The following is a 24,219-nucleotide window of genomic DNA, read 5'->3' as shown; positions in this document are numbered from 1 at the left end:
AGTCAACATCATAGTGTAAATGAAATTCTGCAAACAATTGTTTGCAAAAATATAGGGGGAACTCATCCTTCTGTGGCCATCTATGATGAGTAGCCAACCAACGAGGATACATCAATGGTGCAACGAGTGGCCAGTACACTTCATCGTAGAGTAGCCTCTGACTCTATGACGATGTGCATAAGATGGAAACATGGTTTTCACCATGCCGGTGGAAACCTCAGTATCAATCTGTGTGTACTTCACAGTGCCAGTGACACTGCGAGATAAAGAAGAATAAAATGTCTCAATGATCATATCATCAAAAGCGTTGTATGATTCAACTATCTGAATCATACGAAATAACTCCTCTCACATCGCTATAACCTTCTCCCTATTAGGGAGGGTGGTAGAAGAGGAAAGCGAGCTATCCAAAACCTACATAGCACAAGATAATCTCGCCACTGTATCTCTAAATAACTATTGTCTATCATGGGTGGAGGTAGCTCTACATGCTATACCAGACTCAACACTCTAACCCCCACCACGAACATTGGCATCCCCTGAGGATGCAGGAACATGATCCGCAGAACCAGATGCCATAGTGTATATATAAAAATAAATATGAGAATATGAATGTGAAGCTACAATCTGAGTGATAAATATCTAGAGATCTGCACATGCAATATATATACAAATATAAACATACAAGTCTATTTAAATTAAAATAATTAAAAGTTAAATTTAATTTGAAACACATGTACATATAAATACACAACATTAAATGTATGGTGCTAAATGAACAATCATGTAACATACATATGTATTTTAAAATAAATTATCTTAGAGACCATATCTAATGTACATTGTAACGTGCTCATGCAAATGTGAAAAATAAATATTCGTACATGTACATGTATATGCAATAAAAATAAAATAAAATTTCTTGATTAAATGATAACTAAGTGCACACATGTACATACATGCAATAAAAAAATATAATTCTTGACTAAAATCTAAATTTTGATGTAAATGCTTTAATGATTATGGCCTACAGTGTAGATGACAGTTAGGACATAGGGATAGAAAAATTTGTTACTAGATAAGTAAATGAGTTTAGTTAGCAAATGTTAATTTACAATGTAGAACACATGACTTAATTTACTAGTTTGAATTAGAGTTAAGAATGTTGATAAAGTAAATGAGATATAGTTTTATTAAGGTTGATAGTAAGGTCAATCTATTATGTGCTAGTTTAAACATATGAATACCTATTACAACCTATAATAGACGTAATGACCTAGTAGTAGTCCCTAGGTCCCCTTAACATATATATGGATAAAAATACCTAGAAATGTATCATGAGGTCGTTATGTGTCATATGGTAATGTAAGAATCATCATTACCTAATAAGACCTATTATATCCTAATAATACATATTAAGATTTATTATCTAACCTATAAAAAATAGTATGACCTATTACGACTCCTATGTCCCCTTAAGACACACATGTATGGATAACGTATTGAAAAATGCAGTTGACATAAGTGATCAAGTAATGTGTTGTTTGGTAATGTAAGACTCATTATTACTTGACAATACCTATTATGTGCTAGTAAACATATGAATACCTATTACAACCTATAACAGACGTAATAACCTAGTAGGAGTCCCTAGGTCCCCTTAACATATATATGGATAAAAATACTTAGAAATGTATCATGAGGTTGTTATGTGTCATTTGGTAATGTAAGAATCATTATTACCTAACAATAACTAGTTGTTAAAATGAACATCATCAATATCTAAGTGTGGTTCATTCGGTTAGTAGAGGGCCTAGGTTATGGTTAGAATGTGGTATGGGTTATGATTGTAGTTAATATAAGGTTATGTTAGAAGGTATATTTTTGTATATTTTAACCTAATGTTTTTGTATGTTTTAACCTAATGTTTTTTTATATTTTAACCTAATGTTTTTTAATATTTTAACCTAATGTTTTTCTACACTTTTAACTAATGTTTTTCTATATTTTACTCTAATGTTTTTCCTAATATTTTTCTATACTTTTAATTAATGTTTTTCTATGTTTTTATCTCATGTTTAACTACATTTTTGCTAACAAATTAATTTAAATACCATTCTTAAATAATCTAAAATAATTAAAATAATTTAAACATATTAAAAAATAAATAATTTAAAGCATTCCACTCACAAAATACGTAAAAAACAACTATTTTAAGTACAATTAACATCTACTAATCAAAAAATACGTTTAAAAACTATTAAAAAATAGGGAGGGAAAAACCACCAACCAGTTACAGCCAAAACCCTTAATCCGCTCTCCAAACATTCAGGAACTGCAACAGTAACAATGATAGCCGCTAGAGGTTTGCGCCGAGTTTTATTCCGTTTCAGGGTTTCGGCCATAACCTTTTCGGCTGAACCGGTTTCGGTCGGAATGGTACACGCCACGTAGGCGCACGAAACTGCCACGTGTGTATGGTCAGATCAGTTACAGCCAAAACCGTCACGGTCAAAAGTGTTCCAGCCGAAACGGTACAAGATATCACAAAAGGTGACACAGGTTTGTGCTTTTACCCTAGACTTAATTAATAGAAATTCATCAAAGACTCACAAAACAACATACACACAAAATACTCACGGGTTTAAAAAGGGTAAACAGTCTGTTACGAGTCCTCCTTGCAGGACAAGTATTATAGGATTATGGCTAGGATTGGACCTGATCATTATCTTCCCATTCTCACCATTTGAGTATTTGTAATAGGGCACGCTCATCTTGGCAATTCAGGGAAGTCGATGCCCAGTACCTGCATCCTACATAAAAGATGAGCATGTACATGTATATAATATATCTAAACTAAACAGACAATGGCGGGGAGTGGTTCATCGTGTAGATCCCGACTAGCAGGTGACTACGACCCCCTCCCTTAACCACATCAAACACTTCATATAGAAAGATAAAATAAACACGCGCACCATACACATGCAAGTATGGGGTAAGTATCATAAAAATCACAAGTCTTACATCAAATGCATACATACAATAATGCATCTCTATCAATACAACATAATCATCATTAAAGACATCACGTTAACATTGTTACAAAAGAAACCACATTTACTAATTAGGAATCATTAAAATATCATTAACAACACATGAATGAATTCAACTAAGTAATAATAACCGATATATTTGTAATTCAAGACATGAAATAATATCATAATATTGTAAATCCAGTATGTCTAAAACTAATCAATGCATAAAATCAGCTTAAGGAATTTGACAATGATAACAAAAATGTGAACTAGGGGCAGACACTACATATATATACATATAGATACATACATACATGTATGTATCTAGATTATTCTAGAGAATTGTATTTCGATACGAGGAGGGTTTGAAAAAGAAATCAAGATTATTCTATATAGATTCGTTTGATTGTTCATATTTCTTCTGTTGGATTTAATTTGGAAAATCTTATATATATATATATATATATATATACATGTATGTATGTATGTATGTATGTATGTATGTAATATGATAATTATATAATTACATGTAATATAACTTAAAAAAAAAATTATATTTGAAAACTTTTGTGGGGAGGGGGATTTGATTTTGGTTTGAATTAATAATTAAACAAAAAATAGTAGGGGGAGGCGGGCTACCACCCCACCTCCCCTCCTTACCCCACTCATGATGTTTCATAGGTTACATGCATAGAAAACTTGTTACGATAGCAACATGTACTTCTATTGTAGTACTCTGTTGCGGCCACAGTAGACTGCTACGACAGTTTATTTAATGGCCGACGAGCCTAAAATATTTGTTTTAATGTTTTTTTATTAAAAAATATTTTATTAAAATTTTAATTTAATAAGTTTATGTTATTATTAATTAATTTAATTAATATAATTTTAAATTATTATTAATTAATTTAATTAATATAATTTTAAATTATTATTAATTAATTTAATTAATATAATTTTTAAATATTATTAATTAATATAATTTTTAATTATTACTAATTAATTTAATTAATAGAATGTAACTAATAATTTTTTAAACAATTATTATATTATTAATTAATAATTATACTTACTAATAAATTAGTATAATTTTATAATTATTATTCAGTAAATGCATTAGTGTTATAAAGTTAGTTGTAAGTTGTTTAGTTTCGTTTAAAAAGGAAATTGGTTTTCAATTATAAGGAAATGGTTTCTGATATTAGGAAATCCTAATAATTTTTGTTATTTGAAAAACCTGTCAAACTACAATACTTGAAAATGAAATGGAAACTTGAAAACCATAGTGAAAATTGACCTTTATAATTTAAAACCTATTGAATTATGAAAGTTATGTTTGTTATGTAATCTATGTGATGTGTAGTTTATTGTTGTGGGTTTCAAGTTGGACTTAGAGTGTTGACCAATTTTGGATGTATACTAGAGGCTAAGAGTTGCTATTTTGATGATGTCATGATGATGCTATTTATATGATCTTTCATACCCGACCATAGTGATGTGTCACGTGTTGTCTATGATGAGTTTTGATCATTATTTGTTAATGCTTTCTAGTTTCCATGTGTAAACATGTGGTGAATGGTGTGACTTTTTTGGTGTAACCTTTGAGTTTTCAATCAGTTATCTTTTAGTGATTTCTAGTTGCTTGTCTAGGACAAAGGTGATTATTGTGATTTGTCTTGTGGCACTTTCCAATTGCTTACATAGGACTAAGGTGAATGTTATGATTTATCTTTATGCTCTTTCTAGTTGCTTGTAAAGGATTGAGGTGATTTTTGTGTTTTATCTATAGGTGCTTTCTAGTTTCTTATAAAGGATCGAGGTGAAAATTATGATTCTATGATTTGTACTTTTATGAGCCTAGGGTAGGTAATCTATGTATATGTTGAGAAGTGTCTTGCAATGGAGGGCACCAGAGTGTTTGCTTGGGTAAACTAGTGTAAGTTGTTTTAATAAGTGACAACACTTCATTATATAGGTTTTAAAATGAATTAATAAGAGTCTATGTTTTCCTTGCCAATGCCTTGAGTACTAATATAGGCTAGGATGGGAGTAGAGAGGATGCTTGGTTATGACCTTGCTTAGTTAGTATGCCTTGTCTGTATGAAAGGATACTAGTGCCACATAGAGACACTAGGGGCCGGATTCTAAAGAGGCTAGTAGGGTAACCTTAGAGTTGGCTCATGTGATTACACTTTCCCACTTACATAGTAGATTTCATATGTATCATTGTTGCCTCTGGGATTAGATAATACTTGCTTCTTGGTACCCTTTGCGATAGTTTTCTTTTAGGTGTTTCCTTGAACCTAGATGTTGGTTATGACTTGTGTTTTGTTATCCATATGGGACTTGCGACTATTTCCTCAGTGTTGTGGGAGTGGACCATTTAGATTCCATGAGGTTATGTGGTAGTGCTTTTTACTTATACCATTGAGATCTAAGCATTGGATCTCATTGCTGGATGTACCTGTGCAATTGCACCTTTCTATCTAATCTTGTATTTTTGTTGGATGGTTTTACCTTGTTATATTGTATGTGATGTAATCTATTTTATGATGTATATTCTTTTAGCCTTTCATACCCTGTGACTTGTACACTGGATGATTATGCATTCTAATTATTGCTAAGTGGCATCGTATAATTGTATATTATTTAAATGGATTCATACTTGTAGTTATTCTTTGATGTGGATTTGTTATATATTGGATTTTGCATTAATTAAACTTAAATGTGATTCAATGTCATGGGACCCTTGAGAGATGTAATATATTTTATGGATTGTATTTATGTATGTGATTATTGCTTTTGCTATTATATCTATTGTTGTTTATTATCTTTTAAAAAAAATGTTTGGAAAACTTAGTGAAAGTTTAGGTTAATTTATTTTGGTTTCCCTAGCAGGATGTTACATTTTTTGGAATCATTCACTCTTGTAGCCTCTTGTTGCTTGGTTGATAAGATAGCATTAGTTAAGTTGAAATCGAGTTCTTTGGTCTTAGGTGTGTCGATGACACCAGCATTAAAAACATACTTGTTCTTGTTCCATGGTTTTCCCATGTCCTTACTATTTTCATTGTCATTTCTATCTTTGTTTAGCACTATATCTCCATTTTTAATAGCAACATCCTCAATACAATAGGAACTCTGAATCATGTAATTGAATATAGTAAATACTTGTTTTCTAAGTACATAGTAGTATAATTCAGGTATGAGAGTGCTAATGAAGATATCAATCTTCTCATTTTTAGAGTTTTGACAGGGATACCTAGAGTGTAACCTCCTCCACCTTTGCAAGTATGTAACAAAAGGTTTCCCTTATTTTTCTTAATGTTGCAAAAGTCTAGCATGGTAATGGGGTGTTGTATGTTGTATGAGTAATATTGAATGAACCTTTTTGCAAGTTCATCAAATGTTTTAAGAGAAGGGGGGAGTTTAGTAAACCACTCCATGACTTGACCATTCAAGATCCGAGGAAAGATCCTCATGGGATATTTGTCTTCATGCATAAAATCCATGCTGAATGCATAAAAATGTTTAACATGATCATATGGATCACCATTTCCATCATATTTATCATATTTGGGAACCTTTATATCCCTTGGGAATGACATCATGTATAGACTTCTGTCAAAATTAAGAGCACATATCATCTCAATGAATGATGTTTTAGGTTTCTCTTTCTCCATTTGCATGGGTGCAAGTTGATTTCATAACTCCTGAACTTCTTTTTTTATGAGTTCACTTTCAATTACTTCTCTCTTTTAAATAATTCATTGGACATCAAATTCATGGTGTATTTTCCAACCTCTATTCATTAAATATGCAAATTATTGATCCCCATTTTGTTCTAGTGCTTTGAGCTTGAGTCTTTGTAGGTGATTGTCTTGTTGGAACCTAATTAAGTCTTCAAAAGTAACTTCATTCTCTACTTTAATTTCATGATATGAAAGTTTTGAGTGTATAAGTGGTGATACATATCCCTTGACATGTGACCTTGGTGTTCTTGGAGGAGTATTATTACCATTGCTTTCAAAGTGTACATAATTTGCAAAGGGGTTGCTAAAGGCTGTGTTAGTATTTTGATTCTCAAAGTCATATGTGTAAGTGTTCCCAAATCCTTGAGTGCTTTTTTTATGAGTATCATTCCCTTCATGAGCATGTGTAGTTATTCTAGAGGCTATGCACCTAGGTTGTTTAAGTTTCTCTCTCTCTAGCCTAGCTTGTTCATCTTGAGCGATCATTTTCTCTCTTTCAATGTCTTGTCTCCTAATATGAAAGAACACATCTAGGTAGTGGGGTCTCTCCTCTTGATTAATGGTGAAAGACACATTGTTTTTAGCTCTAGGAGTATCAATCAAGGTATTGAAGGAACTACCAAAGTCACTAATAGGGTCGTACCAAGTAGTAGACTTGTCTTCCTCAACTTTATCAAAAATAGGTTCACCCTCAAAGTTTTATCTATGTGGATTGCTAGTTGGAGAAGCTAATTGTTTGAAAAAAAACTATGGAAGACCTCCTTGACCAAATTCTAGCCTAGTTGTAACTGATATGTAATGGAAATTTTTAGCTTAATAAGATGACACAAAGAACTTAGAATTAAACTTGTAAAGTCAAGATGTTTGCTTTTCAAAAAATGTAGAAATTATGATATCTTGGCAAAAGTTCCCAATATTCGAATCAGGAGCTATGAAAGTAGCCAAATAAAAAATAGCCAAAGAGGTAGGATAAACGAGTTTTTACAAGTGAAAAATCTATGAAATCAAGTTTGCATCCAAGGAGCCAAGCTAATATTTTTAGCCTAAAACATAGCCAAATATGTAAGTTTTAGCCTAGGGACACAATTGGACCAAGGGAAGATACCCCTATTTAGCAAGAATGTAATCCAAGAAAAGTTTTTGCAAGGAATAGATTTAGACAATAGAGTTCAAAAGCCGAGGTGATACAAGTTTAGAAAATAATATTGTACGATAGTTTTTAGAATACCAATGTGATAGTTTGTTAGAGGCAGTATGATAGAGTGCACTATGACCATGTGATATAGTTTATATGGAAGTAAAATATTTTGTAGGTTCTAGAAGTATTGTACAATACTTCTCAGAAAAGAAGTATGACAGAAGCTCAACAGAGACTATCTTTTGTGACTTTGTGCCTAAAATACCTATGTTTTGATTTAATCTTATTATTGTTGTAGAAATTTTTTACTGTTGTAGTAAAGTGTTTTTCAGTTTGTAATAGCAATGTAGTTTTTGGAAAGTAATTTGTGGCACAAAAAAATGTCTTCAAGCAATTGGACAAGGGAAAAAACAACCTTTCCAATATAAACACTAGGGAGGTTTCAAAGAAAAAATTCTATGAAGACTACTATCATGTTTATGTTTAATAGATTTTCACGAGTCTAGCACAAATCGATGATACACCAATTAATATTAAATAAAATGGTTTCCCACAATAGTTATTAGCTTTGTCATGGAAGTATTTTTTTTGGCAATGGGCTAGTGTCCCTTGTAGGATTTGTAACATGGCTTAACCACCTCTTATGGTTCTATAAGACTTTTGGTTGTATCTGGCATTAATAAGTTGATCCTTTTGTGTAATGGATGCTCTATCCTTTCTAACAATCAGTATCTATTAGACTATTGGTTGTATCAAGCATTGACATGTCAATATTTTGGTGCAATGAAATCTCTAACGTTTCTAACATTATTAATAAAACCAAAGGGATACATGTGGAGAGTGTAAATCATAGGGTGATCTAGGTCATCCACTAGGATTAATCCATGCACCGAGATTGAGCGACTAAAAAGGGCGGCCTCTAAATTCTAGATTCTATAGTAAGGGTCATGTTCATAACACCCCTCTTGCACATGATACATGACATAATAAAGGACCTCATAGTCACAAGAGTACCTTTAAAAGACCCACCTAGTGATTTCCTAATGGTCCCAATCCCACAAGTATGTTCACTAAGTGAACTCAAGTGTTAAATCCCCCAAGGCTTTAGCCTTTGTCAAGGGGTTTGTAATTATAGTGGGTCATATTAGTTGGATTTTTCTTGTTCCCACTTTGGGTCATTCTTATTGATATCTTTCCACCAATAGTAGGCCCTTTAAAGGCATGAATCTCACTAAGAGATTAACAAAATGGATGCACATCAAGGAGCTCAAGATGTATGATTCACCTCTTAGGTGAAGAACATACTCTCCTACTACCTAATGTTTCTCCCAAACATGCCAAGAAAGTTAATTAAAACCACTAAAGAGTGGAGTATCCCACCCACTTTCATGATTCAATGAAGGGTAAAGATTTATGATTCATACTTTTCTACCAACAATGAACCCTTACTTGTGATTTATATGTTCCTAATGAAGAGAAATGATTGGTTTAATGTCACATTTGAAGATGAAAGAAGACACACAAAATCTCTTTTTATTTTGGCTTTCATCTTGGGCAGCCCTGCAACAAATGCTAGTAGCCCTTTCTTTTTATAATTTTTAGCAATGTCTTTTAGCAAATGAGAAAGCAAGAATACCTAAAAAAAAAAGGGTTACTACACAAAAGGATTTGTGAAATATGGAAAACATCCTGTAAAACCACTTGTTAGTAAAAGTAAAAGAAACTAGAAATCTAAAATACAAACTTTGAAGCCAAAAATGCAAACTAAAAACTCAATTAGCTTAGTAAAATAGACTATATGATACTTATGTCTGTAACAATATTGTACAATATTTCCCTATAGACCCAGACAATAGTTTTCCTTGGTGTGATGCTTTAAAGAACAACTGAGTAACAAAATACAATAAAAAAGTACAATGATAAAACTGACAATGTATCATATAAGTATAGTAGAAAATATCATATGATATTGGAAAAGCATTACACAATATTTCTATTTGTAAATATAAAAAATTGAAATAACAAGCTAAAAATGTTAGAAAAATGTAAGATAAAGAGCTAGATAGAGTTGTCCAACACATGGTGGGCACCAAAAATGTGTGTCAAAAAGGAGGCACACTTCTATAAGCCCTTATTATTTAGAATACTCTTGATGAAGAGTATCTCAAGAGATATCTTATAGCTTCATATCTATGACGTGCAAAGGCTATGAGATGATGGCTCTCAAATGAACCACTTATGCAACCCTTGCAAGGTGTGTCTCATAGAATGAAAGATTCAAATACAGGAGCAAGAATGCTAGCATCCAAGAATCATTATGTAAAGCAATTGACATGAAAGCTAAACTAGAATCATATGCAAGATTCAAACTAAGATAGAAATATGAAAATGTTACAAACCTCTCTAGTTAAGTTATGTGGTCAAAGCTATAAGCATAAAGGAAATCTATGCTAATATTGTATGAGCAAGAAAGAGAAATAGAGATGCAAAATGAATGCCAAATGAGTGCTCCAAATGGTCCAAAATCACCAAGAAAACTTGTAGCATAACATTAGCATAAAATACCTTGATTAGAGAATAAAGAGAGAGCCCTCTCTTTTAAAAGGAAATAGACAATTAAGATCAAAATCCAAAAGAAGATTAATCAAGGGTGGAGGATGCATCTTGAGTGATCCATGTACACAAGCATCTCACCTAATAAAGATCGACGGTGGAGTTCAGAAAGATGAGAGATGTGTAGAGGAGAATGAAGATTCCATCCTCTATGGAAAGTGTGCCCCTCATGTGAGACAAAAATCCTTTTCTGTTATTTTAAAAATGGGAATAATGCTTTATGTGTGCACACTTAGGATAAGGGAGAAGTGGGGGATTTATTTAATTAAAAGGGAGAATGTTCTTTTAATTAATTAGGAACTTAGGATATAGTGGTCAAACCATAGGTTATAATTGCATAAATATTTTTTTTGAGGATTTGATTAAAAAAAGCAATAGATAAATTGTGCAAAATGCTAGAAAGGGGGCTTGTAGTCTAGATAACCATTTTTTCACGATTACACCTCCTTTAGCCCTAATTAGTTATCCAAATTGGTCATTTTCTTGTTAGCTATCAGCATGAAAAAATTTTAAGTTTGAAACAAAGGCTTTGAATCCCTCCTAGTCAAGCCTCAAGAGACTTTTGAGAAACTCTTCATTCTTTTCTAGCTTGTCCTATATGCTCTGCATCCTAATGAGAATTGCATTACTAATAGTGTTGGCCAGGTAATCTTTATTGCCCCTAATATTGATAGGATCAAATTGGGAATGGATATACTTCTTATCATTAGGCTTTACCATTTCATCCATTATGTTAAACAACACCTACACCCTCTAATTCAAACTCATAATTTCCTTGATAACCCATTTGTCAATGTAGAAGAAATATGTATATCTCTCTTTAATATTCTCTAAAATTTCCATAGTACTATCACTGTCATTTTCAAAATCCTCTGAGTTCAACTGCTCAAAAACTTTAGACTACTTTGTATTTAAATCTTCAAGGGTAGAGTCCTAGTTAATATAGTATTCCTTGTTGGAAGAGGGATTCAACTCAATATTGACATCCAATTAGAGAGAATTGTCCATGTTCTTCTCAACATTGTGAGCCCTATTCCAACCTTAAGAATATTTTGACTCATTCTCCTTGACTTAGTAGTCTCATTCTTATTCCCCTCTTTGCCTTCCTCCCATTTCTACTCCCTAATAGTGTAGAGAGTCTCTACATATTCTTCCTTGGGCTATAATCTTCTTCATCACCTTCAAGATTACTCTCTACTTCCTCACACTCAAAATCCTCAGAGGGAGAACTATCATCAGTTTCATCCTCTAAGTTAATGCACTTAGTATCATGCTCATTTATCTCCTCATGGAACTTCTCTTTTCCAAATTTATATCCTCTAATATCCTACTCTATATACTCATCCTTCATTTTCAAAGAAGAGGAACTATCCTCACTACCCTCAACATCAAAGTCAATCTCCTCTTTTCTAATTACTCCTCTTTCTCATTCTTATCCCTAGGAACAGAGTCCCCTTTTTTGAATATCTTTATGAGGATGAAGTGAGGATTTTCTACTTCCACCCACCTCACAATCTTTCCTTTACTTCCTCTCAACTTTCTAATTCATGGGCTCTTGTTTCTCAAAGACATTTTGAGCAACAATCTTACCCACAATATTAGTTTTACAATAGTCATGAATAAAATGAATGAGGCTTTCATGTAGAACCAATTTTGATGGTTCCTCCTAGATTTTATTCAAACTACATGGGTAAGGGGTCTATGAAAATAAAACAAGAAGAAAATCTTAACATTATTGAAAAAAGGTTCAAAAATATGAAATGGAAGTTGTGTGCTTGACTAAATGTACCATCGAAAGTATTGAATTCCATGAAAAACTTCAACATTTTCAACCATATGGGTTTGAACTAGCTCAAATCATAGAAGTACCTCTACCCTTAACACATTTTTTCCTTTCCTTCTTGGTTGAGTCCTTGTAGTATTTCATATCTGTGTTTGGGAGTCATGCAACCTTAGCAATTAGGTCCACTGTAATCTCCATTATTTTTCCATGTAGGATCATAGAGCGATAATTCCAACTTTCCACAATAGAAATAATGACCTATTTATCGCACCCATGAAATTTCCTATTGTAAGTATCCACCCAACCTCTTTTAATATTTTTCTAGACCTTCTTATCTCTTCTCCACATACATTTTCTTAACTCCTCATGATTTAGAGAACCACCCATTTTCTTATTTTATAGTTGCAATTTTTAAAATGAAGTTGCTTGACAAAATAAAATACCCAGAAAACGTGTCAATAAGAGCTTATAATAATGAAAAAGAAAGCCAAACTCCACTTGATAGTCATACTAGGATGTTTGATAACTTTAATTGTTATTTCCATCATTATTAACATCACATCCTATTTGAGGTTAGTCCAAACATGATTTATAATATTAACCACATCCTATGTCATTTGATTAATACCTTTTCATTTAATAATGCGATCACTATAAGTTCCAATTTTGGAAACTTTATCAGTTACTTAATTAGTAAAAAATAAATTGGGGCTATTTTATCGGCACTATATAGCCGATGTGTTGTAACTAATTTTAACCTTAATATGGAAAAAATACTTGTACAAAACAGGCTTAGGGTTAGGGATTTTCATAAAGTGGGGTGTTAGAGTAATAAGAAACTACCTTATTAATTAAATCATTTTGATTTAATTATTAAGTCACATATTATCTCTAGTTTACCTAGGTACACTTCAGGCATATAATAATTAATTCTTTTAATAATTATTATCGTGCAACCTAGGTTTTACCCCATTAGGGTTTTGATCTCCTTTTATAAGGATTAGTCTCTTTGCAATTTATTCATTCATTTTTTATTATAGCAATTTCTCTTTTTTCTCATCAAGAATGTCTCATCTATAGATCTGGCAATTCTAGCCTCCATAGTTTTTCCTTCTCTCTTTCTGTGACATATGTTTGCATGTAGGTGATTCTTGGGAGATGTGGGGTTGAGATTCAACGATGATATGATAATTTCTTCTTGTGATAGTATTGAAATTTTAAGGATTATAGATTGTAATTGTGATTTCTCCTTCATCACACTCCTTCATTGCTTCTTTTAGTTAGTGATTTCTCTCTTATCATGATTTGGAGCTAGCAAGGACTCAATCCCTTGTGAGCTTGATGGATTATTTTTCCCCTTCATAATGATAAGATTATCTTATGTTGTGTGCTCTACTTTACTAAGAGTCTGGATCAAGTCTAGGCTCTCACTAAAGTGGGGGGCTAAACATACTATCTTAAATTGGAAGCACTCCAATTTAATGATGTTTTAGAACCTATTTAATGCGAGATCATCATCTCCTTGTATCTCTCCTCCTTTCTTCACTTTTCTTTTTCTTTCTCCTAGGTGTGATTTAGGCAAGACCTAATTGATCATATTTAAAAATCCTATTTTTATGGCATAAAGATAAATGTAGGATCTAACCACCTAGGCCCTCCCTTTTCTTCATCCAATCACTCAAAATATCTAATCCACACCAAAATGGCCATATCTTGGATTCTATACCTAATTTCTAAGATCCAAGACCTATTTCAGTACACCCCAGGGGAATCCCAAATGTTACGGGCCCTGGTTGATAGGGACCCAATACACCCCTAATAGATCACTCAAGGATGCAATGTATCCCTATCTGGGCCCTATTTTGGGTCTTTGCTCAAATCCCATGTCCAAACTATTTTGAGGTGTTAACTTCTAGGTAGGTCAACCTGAAAGTGCTAGTCAATTATGATCCCTTTATAAACTCATCTATTTCCTTGGTTAGTTAATTATGATCCCTTTATAAACTCATCTATTTCCTTATTTTCACATCATGAATTGACAAGATCAAGCACTCACACTCAAGCACTCAAGTATTCAAGTATTCAAGTGTTCAAGCATTGAAGTCATCTTCAAGCATCCTTCAAGCAATTCCTCCATTAAAGATCCAAGATTCGATCATTAATCTACCAAAGGAGTTTATCTAGCAAGATATTCTTCAAGGTCCTTTTTGCATCTTCTACATCTATTCATCTTCATTTTCTTGATCCAAATCCATTGGTGAAGGAAACACTCCATCTGATTCAAGATATCCTACTATTATAAGGTGAATTCATACATTTACTTTTTATGTAGTTCAATTATTTCAATTCAATCTTAATTCCTAAACTAGGGTTTGACGAAGGAAAACCCCCTATTAATAATAAAAAAACCCCTTTTTTATTGAAGGTTGTAGATCTTGGGTAGATAAACATGTTGCGGATTTGGATACCCTTTTTGGCTTTCTTTAGAAATACAAATGAGAATCAAAGTTGCACACAGTTTTACATGGTCAAAGAGGTCACCCTTGAATTCAGAGTTGCACAAGATCACCCTTGTCGAAAGAAGTCACCCATGTCAAATCGTCAAACAATTTCTAGGTTTCATAGATTTCAACATTTGGTAGAATACTACAGGTAGTGAGTTTTTATGCTATATGTCAAAACAAAATTTGCCGCAAAAACTACTACAAATTGATTTGGTTCACCAATATTCATTTTCATGGATCATAAATCTTTTAAAATAAGTTTGTGAAATGAGCCTGTTAGAAAAGATGCTTTATGTATTTGAAATTGCTCTGCAATTTCCAAAGAGGCTCTTTGTAAGATTCATTATGCCATAACACCTTAAAATGGGTAACAATTTAGGGGTTAAATTTTTTCAATTAAAATAATAAAAATATATAATCAATTGCACACATCATAAAGCTTCACAAAAACCTTTGACCTATTTATAATTTAAAATATATTATTCCCCATATATATAAACAATGTGTGGGAACATTAAAGCCCTAAACACACGATAGAACTAGGGTTAGGGTGATTATGTGTTAGGGTTTATAATTGTTTTTTGATTAAATTAGAGTGTGAGTGAAGAGGATAAGGGAGTTAAACTAGCTTTAAATCTTTCCACTTCTCATGATGCTCCATACACTTAAATTTGCAAATAGAATGGAAAAACCTTTAGCTTGAATAAGTGTAGGTTGTATCAGGTAGAAACTGGAATGAATAAAATTTAAAAAGGGGATGAAATTCTAGTTTATTGAGATAAAGACAAGGCTTGGTATACTGGCCATCCCATTAACAACATTTCACTTTAAAACACAGTACTATATTTAACACAAAATTGTCAAATAAAGAAGACAACACTGAGGGGCGGGTTTCACCCACCAACCAATCTATCATAATCAATACTATTAAAAGATAATATGCAAATCTCTATAGGGTCAGTAATAAGTATAGTGAAGATATCAATGAAAAGCTAAAAGGGACAAACAAAAATGGAGGAGTATAATACTTACAACATGAGCATGAGTTTCATAAAAATTTGGAATGCCCCACATCAATGGAAGTAGGGGGTAGAGAACGTTCAAAAAAATAGACAAAGGCAAATGGAATTTGAGCATAATGAAAAAGAAGAAATTTTAATATCAACTGAAGCAACTTTCATGTCAGTTGTTACCTTTGTAAACCATGTCCTTGCATGCAAAAGACACGTTGATAGCTATAAGACACACATTGACAACTAGAAGAATCATAAAATATAAGCACCACTAAAAGAATGAATGCCAAAAATTGTAGCTATTTTTTCTCAAAAAAAAAAAAAAAGTCTATCAAGATAAATTGAAAAAATGAGAAAATGGGAATTAATTGTAGAAATTAATTTTAATAGACCAATCAAAATAAAGAAATTAAAACAATGAGATCGTTATAAATGGCAGAAACAATGCCTCCAAAATGGAATTAAAACAATGAGATCATTATAAATGGCAGAGACAAACAAGGCAGCTCAGACTTAAAAAACTGAATAAACAATTGAGTAATTTAGTGCAGGCCATTTTGAGATGGGAAAGGACAAGGCCCACACTTGTCAAGCAATCCAATGGCGATCTCCCCAACAAAAACGCGGAATGTTTATTGATATTAAAAAGGATAACCAAACGCGGTAAGTTGATCTGATGTCATAAACTTTGAATTCGGCTAAAGAGAAGACAAAAATAGACCCAAGGAGAATATAGCGAAGGTGGCCGGCTGAAATCGATAGAAAACACTGGGCAGCCCGGATAGATTAATGTTGGCTCAATCCTTCACCTATCATTCTTTATCGGATGCTCTTCTTTGGAAGGTTGTAAATTTTTAATTCTTTTACACTATTTTAAGGTTATTATTTGTTTTAATATTGAGATTATGGTTTGACTTTATAGTTTTGATAGTGGTTTATAAGAATAATATAGTTGAGTTTATACGAGTCTCAAATTTAGGTGGATCACCTATCCTATCCCGTCCCATGTTACTACAGTTCTTATACATGCTTTATGAACTATTCATTGGAAAGTCCCTTAAGCTCACCAAGTCTTAAGCAGGAAATGTTTTCCGTAATAAGTCAAATTGTGATATTGCTAACATGATTCAACTGTGTACTTTTTTACTCAAATTCATTGACCCATGTTTCATGAGTCGTGGTTCACAAAAATCCATCTTTCATGAGAACCAACGGAAGACTTGCACTCATTGCATCTAAGTGATACTTATAGATGTGAAGCACTGGGATTTCTTGGGAGGTTACCCATCCCAGTTTACTCCACCTCAAGTGTGTTCACTCCATGGTTAGGCCCACTTTGCTTATAACCGCAATTGTAAAATCTTCAACAAGTGTTGAATCTTATGAGCCATTCATTAATTGTTAAGTAGGAGATATTTTTCCACGAAATCAAAATTTTGATATTGTTATCTAGATTTAACTATGTAGTTTTTGAGCCAAACTCATTGACCCATGTAGTGGTTCACAAGAACTTATTTCTAATGAGAATGAATGGAACACTTAGCACTCATTGCATCTACAAAATGTTCATAGAGGTAAGCACTGATATTTTCGAAGAGGTCACCCATCCTAGTAATACTCTTAACTCAAGCATGCTTAACCAAAGAATTTCCTCCACAATGAAGCCCACTTTTTGTGGACTCCATTTGCAAAACTTTCTTCAAGATGTATCTTATGAGCCATTCATTAAAAATCATCTTAAGCTCATCAATTGTTAAGTAGGAGATATTTTCCACATCAAAGTCAATTTGTAATATTGTAATTTTCACAATTCAACTATGTAATTTTTGAATCAAAATTATTAACCTATATTTCATAAATAATATTACACAAGAAATTCTATCCATCCTATCAATCTCTTCACTGCCAAGCGAAGTAGCATGATATCACTTTTTATACACAAGAAATTATCTTCACCTTCTTTCCAACTTTCTATTTTATGTCTTCGACTTCTTGCATATGATATCCAAGCAATTCCCAATCCTAAAATGCTCCAACACGTGCACTGTGAAAATACTTTGTTTTTCCTAACGCGGAAACCCTCCCCACGTCAAGCGGGCAGCTAGCTGAGCCGGCAAACCTCATTAGCCTCAAAATCAACACTTTATAAGACCACCTCAATTGCTGCATTTCATCAATTACCCAAGACACCAAAAGCTAAGAAAAGAGTGATGGAAACAAGAATGGGTACTCTCAGCGGTATTATCATTGTTCTCTTCCTTTGTTTCACGATAAATCCAGAGGCAGCGCCATGCTCTGCTCCTGCATCAGTTGATTGCACAGGCGATGGCTGCCAAATCTACAATTACCAAGGCCTCTGGGAGGACCATGAAAACTGCATGGCGGCCAATTCTTCATCACCCAAAACAGAAGCAGAGCTTATTCAAGTTGTGGCCAAGGCGGTGAGAAACAAGCAGAAGGTAAGAGTAGTGAGCTGGCTTGGCCACAGCCTCACAAAACTTTCCTGTGTGGGAAACCAAGGCCTCATAATCTCAACCAAGAACTACAACAAAGTGGTTTCAATCAACAAGACTGCCATGACAATCACTGCTCAGGCTGGGGCAATGATGTCTGACGTCATGGAAGAAGCTGCAAAGAATGGGTTCACTCTGCCGGCCATGATTTACTGGAATGGAGTCTCTGCTGCCGGCGTTATTTCCACCGGAGCCCATGGCAGTGGCCTCGTCGGAAAAGGCAGCGGTGTTTATGAGTACGTGGTGGGAATGAGATTAGTTGTTCCTACTTCTCCTTTGTTGGGCTATGCAAGGGTGGTTACTCTCAAGGAATGTGACGAGGATATGAAAGCTGCTAAGATTTCTCTTGGCATGTTGGGTGTGATCTCGGAGATTACTTTTACTCTGCAGCCAATGTATAAGCGCTCTGTTTCTTCATTTTTGAACGGCGATGAAGGATTGGAGAATGAGGCTGAGACTTTTCTTAGGGGTGTTGATTTTGGTGATATTTATTGGATTCCTTCCCATGGAAAGGCCTTGTTTAGGAATATGACTAAGGTTTCTGTTGATGTTCCCGGTGATGGGTTTAATGTCTTGCTTGGCACTCCTTCAAGAGCTGTGGACGTTGAAAATATTGCTGCTCAAAGTATGTTTTCTTTCTTCTACCAACTTTTCTGATATTGGATTGGATTGTCTGTTTAGAGTTTATGGAAAGAAATGACATTAGGTTTGCCATTTGGTTTCTGGGGGATCGGTGAAACTGTTTTGCTTTACTGTTGATCTTTTGCTTTTAAGGTTGATCTTTTATTTGTGTTCAGACCTGTTTAGCAATTAGCAATGTTAACAAAAGGTGGAACGTAATGAGAGTGACATGTTTAACAATGATTTTTAGTCATTTGTCAGAGTTTTCTAGTTCAATTGTATTGAAGTTTATTTTTACTTTGCCGGGGTAAAAAATGATTGTGCTGAATATTCCTATATCAACGTTTAGAATTAGCATAAAAGAGCCCATGATAAAGATTGTGCTCTTTTATGTCATTCTTTAATCAAATTGATGTATTGATTGTGATTCATAAGAATGACCTATAAAAAAATAAAAAATAAAAAATCAATACAATTCGAAGAAGAAATTCTTACAGATGATTTTATCGTTCTCTTTCTTATTAATTAGTCATACAGTTGCTATCTAATTTTGACAATGAGTGTAAGATATCTGTAGTTTAGGTTTACTGATATTTAATTAATGTGAAGAAGCATTTTACATTGACAGTAAGAAGATAAATATATCAATATGACCGTGTTATAAAAAATTTTCATATTAACTATTAACTTTAGAGTTTTTATTTGTTTTGTTTTGGACATTAATAAAAGATATCTGTAATTTTAGTTTAGTTATCTTGCATTAAGATGAAGAGGCATTCTACAATGACAAGAAGAAGTGAAACCTGTATTTTTAGTTTATTAAAATGGAAAGGCTTTTTATCTGGAGAAAAATATATTCAATAAAATTCAAGGAAAAAATTCTTACAGATGGTTGTAGATTGTGAAAATTTATTCTCTTTCTTTTACATTAGTCATACCTAGTTGCTATCTAATTTTGACAATGAGTGTAAGATATCTGTAGTTTAGGTTTGCTGATATTTAATTAATGTGAAGAAGCATTTTACAAGGAGAAAAATATATCAATATGAGCATGTTATAATTTTTTTTTATATTAACTATTAACTTTAGAACTTCTATTTATTTTGGACATTAATAAAAGATACCTGTAATTTTAGTTTATTTATCTTTTATTAAGATGGAGAGGCATTCTACAATTACAAGAAGAAGTAAAACCTCTATTTTTAGTTTATTAATATGGAAAGGCCTTCTACCTTGTGACAACAAGAAGTAAAGTTTACTAATTTGAAAAACTTTAAGTCTTTCACTTCAAATTTTGTCAATCATTTACATATCAAAATATTAATGCTTTTGTTAACACATTCTGATTATTATGTTTTACCTCCATGATCATTGTAAAATGCCTCTCATCACCAAATATTCTCAAAACACTCAATTATACATTTGATGTAAATAAGATAATTCTAAATTTATATCACTTCAAATATTACCCAATTTTCTTACCATTGTTCTTTCATTTTATGCAGTGTTATCACTCCAAGCTAATGCAGCCACTGAGACAATATGCAAGGTACTTGAAACGCAGCTGAACACATTAGCTGTAAATGGCAGTGCATTTTTTAACGGTCCAACGGGATTCACAGGCTACCCAATTGTAGGATTCAATCACAAAATGCAAGCATCTGGCGGATGCCAGGGTTCAGTACCCACAGTTGCAGATAATTCAAGTTTAACCTGCAATTCTACTACAATTTTCGACAAGAATACAACAACTGTCTGTCCATGGGACCGTCGAATAGACACTGTCCTTAGATATGATATGGAGATTCAGGTCCGCATGTCTCATTTGAAGGCTGTTATTCAGGATATAAAGAAGATTAGAGATTTAAACCCACAAAAGTTTTGTGATCTCAGAGGAACATTAATTCGTTCCATTAAGAAATCTGAGGCTTATTTGGGACCTGCAGAAGATATGGTGGCCATGGAAACTATATATTATAGGTTTAGAGATGAGGGTATGGCTAAATGGAATGGAGATGTGTTTGAGGAGATTGAACAGATGGTGATTGAGAAGTATGGAGGAGTTATGCACTGGGGGAAATCTGGAGGACATCTGTTTAAGGGACAAGCTTTAAGGGCAAACAATATGACTAAATTCTTAGAAGTTAAGAAGAAATATGACCAATATGGATTGTTTTCCAATGAGTGGACTGATGGTCTATTTCGAATGAAAGGGAGAATGGTGGAAAAGGAGAAAGATGGTTGTGCATTGGATAAGGTGTGTAAGTGCTCAGAGGATAGGCATTGTGCTCCTGACAAAGGCTACTTCTGCATGCCTGGGAAAGTATGGATGGAGGCTAGGGTTTGTAGAAAAAGGAGCTAATAAATTACAATATAATTGTAATTACTGTTCTTATGATTAACCCATTGTTTTGGAGAAGTCATTTCTCTCTGGATTATTTTTCATTATGATTTGTAATAAACTGCTTGGATGCAATCTTGAGCAGTCGCAAATTCTTGTTAATAAAATTGTGTAGCTTAATGTTTATTTTCAGTAGCATTATGTTTATATGTTGAAACTATGCAGCTTCTATTTTTTTCCAGTAGCATAATGTTTTATGTGTTGAACAATGCAACTTACAAAATACGAACTACCATATGAAATGCATTGATCTTATTATTTGGTTGTTTATTTCAATATTCTAGTGTGACGTAGTATTTGTTATCGACTTTCCCTTTCAATGGTTACAAGCTAGATGTTTTATTGTAATTAATCTACATTAGTCATCCATAATCAATAAACTTCAACATTTTCTCATAAGTAAGGACTAGAGTTTTTGAAGTATTAGATAGCAACCAAAAGAGATGGGGGTTGATCCCAAGTAACAAAAAGGATGAAGAATCAGCTGGAGGTAACTTCCCAATTATCTATCCTATACCATCTTTAAACTTCAAAAAAAAGAATATGTCTATAATATAATTGACTATACTATCAACCTTAATCTAATGTGCATAACAGACTGTAAAATAAATGAGCAACTTTTAAACAAAACACTGCTATTAATCAACATAAACATAAAAAGTAAACCCCTAGGGGGTACCAAGTTCATAGTATTGAGCATAAAAAACTTAGAGAAAAAAACACAAGAACCAGAGCTAGCTGCCCTCTTCCTGTCCTTACTTGTCATCCTTATTTTCCTTAGGGGTATCCTTGTCTGCATCCTCCCCCTCCACCTTAACCATTTTCTCTAGGACAATCTTTACCCAGTCCTCCGCCAGGTACCCAGTGGATCGAGTGGTCTAAGTAGCTTTGCCCAGGTCCTTCTCCTCCTTGTTAACTTGCAAGAAGTATAATGTTGTGGCCGTGGAGTGCATGACCTTGGTGGAAAACTCTACCAAAGTATCAATCTCTGGCATATACCAATTTGATTGTTAGCTAGGTCCTTTATAGACTACTCCAACCTTTCCATTCTAGCTTTACTGTGACTGTGCTTCCCTTTCTTCCCAGTGTCTTTATTGTTTTCTTTCCTAGGGGAAGTGATATCTTCCCCCCACTCCTAGTTAGGGTAGCCTCCAAGGTGTCCCTAAGAGGGCTGAAGATTGGCTTGTTGACCCGAGGCAATCTCTTCTTAGAGGTGGAATCATGCTTGTTGGGGGGGGGGGACTTAAATTTTTCTAACTGGTGACGTCTACCAGTTCTCCTGGTGCTCAGTGAACCTTTCCTAGCATCTAGATCTGATTCTATAAGACTAATTTTGACCTCAGGGTCCATTTTGACTTCTGCGCCAGGGGTTTTCTTGAACTTCTTGTGGCTAGGGCCAGGCCCTGGGTCGAAGGAGATTTGAGGGGTGACTGAGGCTAGAGGGTTAACCAAAATAAATAGGTTTTGGGCTAGGTGTTGGGTATACAATTTGTTCATAAGCCCCTAGTGGATCAGGTAGAGATTTTTACCCTCCTCATGTTTCCTTCTGGACTTAAAAATACAATTTTCTAGAAAATGCAATAACAAATATAGGAAGGAAACACTAGTAAATTTTGACCCAATTTTTGATGAATTTTGGTCAAAATTTCAACCCATGTTGGTTGAAAGTGTGACCAAGTAGTATGTTGCAATTTTTCTCGTCGAAATTTCAACCAAACCTCAAGTTGGTCAAAATTTCAACCAACGCTTTAGTCAAAAATACTATATTTCTTCAAAGCCTAATTTGCCATTATTGGTCAAAATTTTGACCTATTCTTAGTGGAAAAATTTCAAGAATTGGTCAAAATTTTAACCAATTCTTGGTGGAAAACTTTCAAAGAATTGGTCAAAATTTCAAACAACTCAGGTCCATCCCATGACTAGGATGCTATGGTCACAACCAAAGGGTTGGTCAAAATTTTGACCAATTCTTGTCCATCCCACAACCAGGATGCCATGGTCATGATCAAAGGGTTGGTCAAAATTTCAATCAAATCTTGGTGGAAAACTTTCAAGAATTGGTCAAAATTTTGACTAATTCTAGCCCATCTCACAACCAAGATGCCATGGTCACGACCAAAAAGTTGGTCAAAGTTTCAACAAAACTACAGTGGATTGTAGTGATATTGATTACCATAAATATGCTATGTAGCTACTATAGAAATTTGCTATGTGCATGAATCCCCCAATGAATGCGTACCCATGGACTCTCTCTTAGATCATCCTCTTCGATCACTCAACCAACACAATTTCAAAAGAGGCTTGGCAATGGTTTCCATTGTATAGCAAGTCTATTCAACAATTTTGAAGTTGATCCAATGGTGAGCCCTCGTCTAGCATTAGGCAGTTGTTTGGTGCTCTAGAAATTTGTTATGAATCTATCATGGCTAATCAAAGATTTGATAACAAAAGCTCCCAGTGACCCTTGAATGGAATTAGCGCTGGCATTCAAGAAAGACAAATTTTGTAGATTTCAAATATTGGCATTAGCATCCTTTCTATTGGAGGGTCGTGAAACATCTTGATTGCTATGCAAGGGCTCCCCAAAGTCATCTCTATGCAAATTCAATTGCACAATTTGCAAAATGGTTTGGCAGTAGTTGTTGTTCCAACATGTCATTGTGGTTGCCTGAAAAGATATTTGAAGGGCGAGCTATCATCTAGCAGTTGGGCTGCTTATCACAAGTGATGAGGGGATCTTATCAGTTTATGCAAGCAAGTAGGGGAGCTTCTATTGTGCAAGCCTAGTCAATTTTGATATTATTAGGGAGGCCCTTCAAATAATCAACCATCACAAGCATGCACAT

The 24,219-nt window shown here is 33.7% G+C and overlaps 1 pseudogene; it reads left to right on the top strand.

Annotated features, from left to right (window-relative positions):
* The first annotated feature begins 18,060 nt into the window (after positions 1-18,060).
* Positions 18,061-21,334, top strand: LOC149556038 (putative L-gulonolactone oxidase 4 pseudogene; annotated as a pseudogene).
* The last annotated feature ends 2,885 nt before the right edge of the window (positions 21,335-24,219 follow it).

The sequence above is a fragment of the Cupressus sempervirens genome, chromosome 5, assembly GCF_028749045.1.
Source record: "Cupressus sempervirens isolate cs-2001-9-10 chromosome 5, ASM2874904v1, whole genome shotgun sequence".
NCBI classification, from domain to species: domain Eukaryota; kingdom Viridiplantae; phylum Streptophyta; class Pinopsida; order Cupressales; family Cupressaceae; genus Cupressus; species Cupressus sempervirens.
Note: the sequence above shows the minus strand (reverse complement) of the source record. Positions and strands in the feature narration are given on the sequence as shown.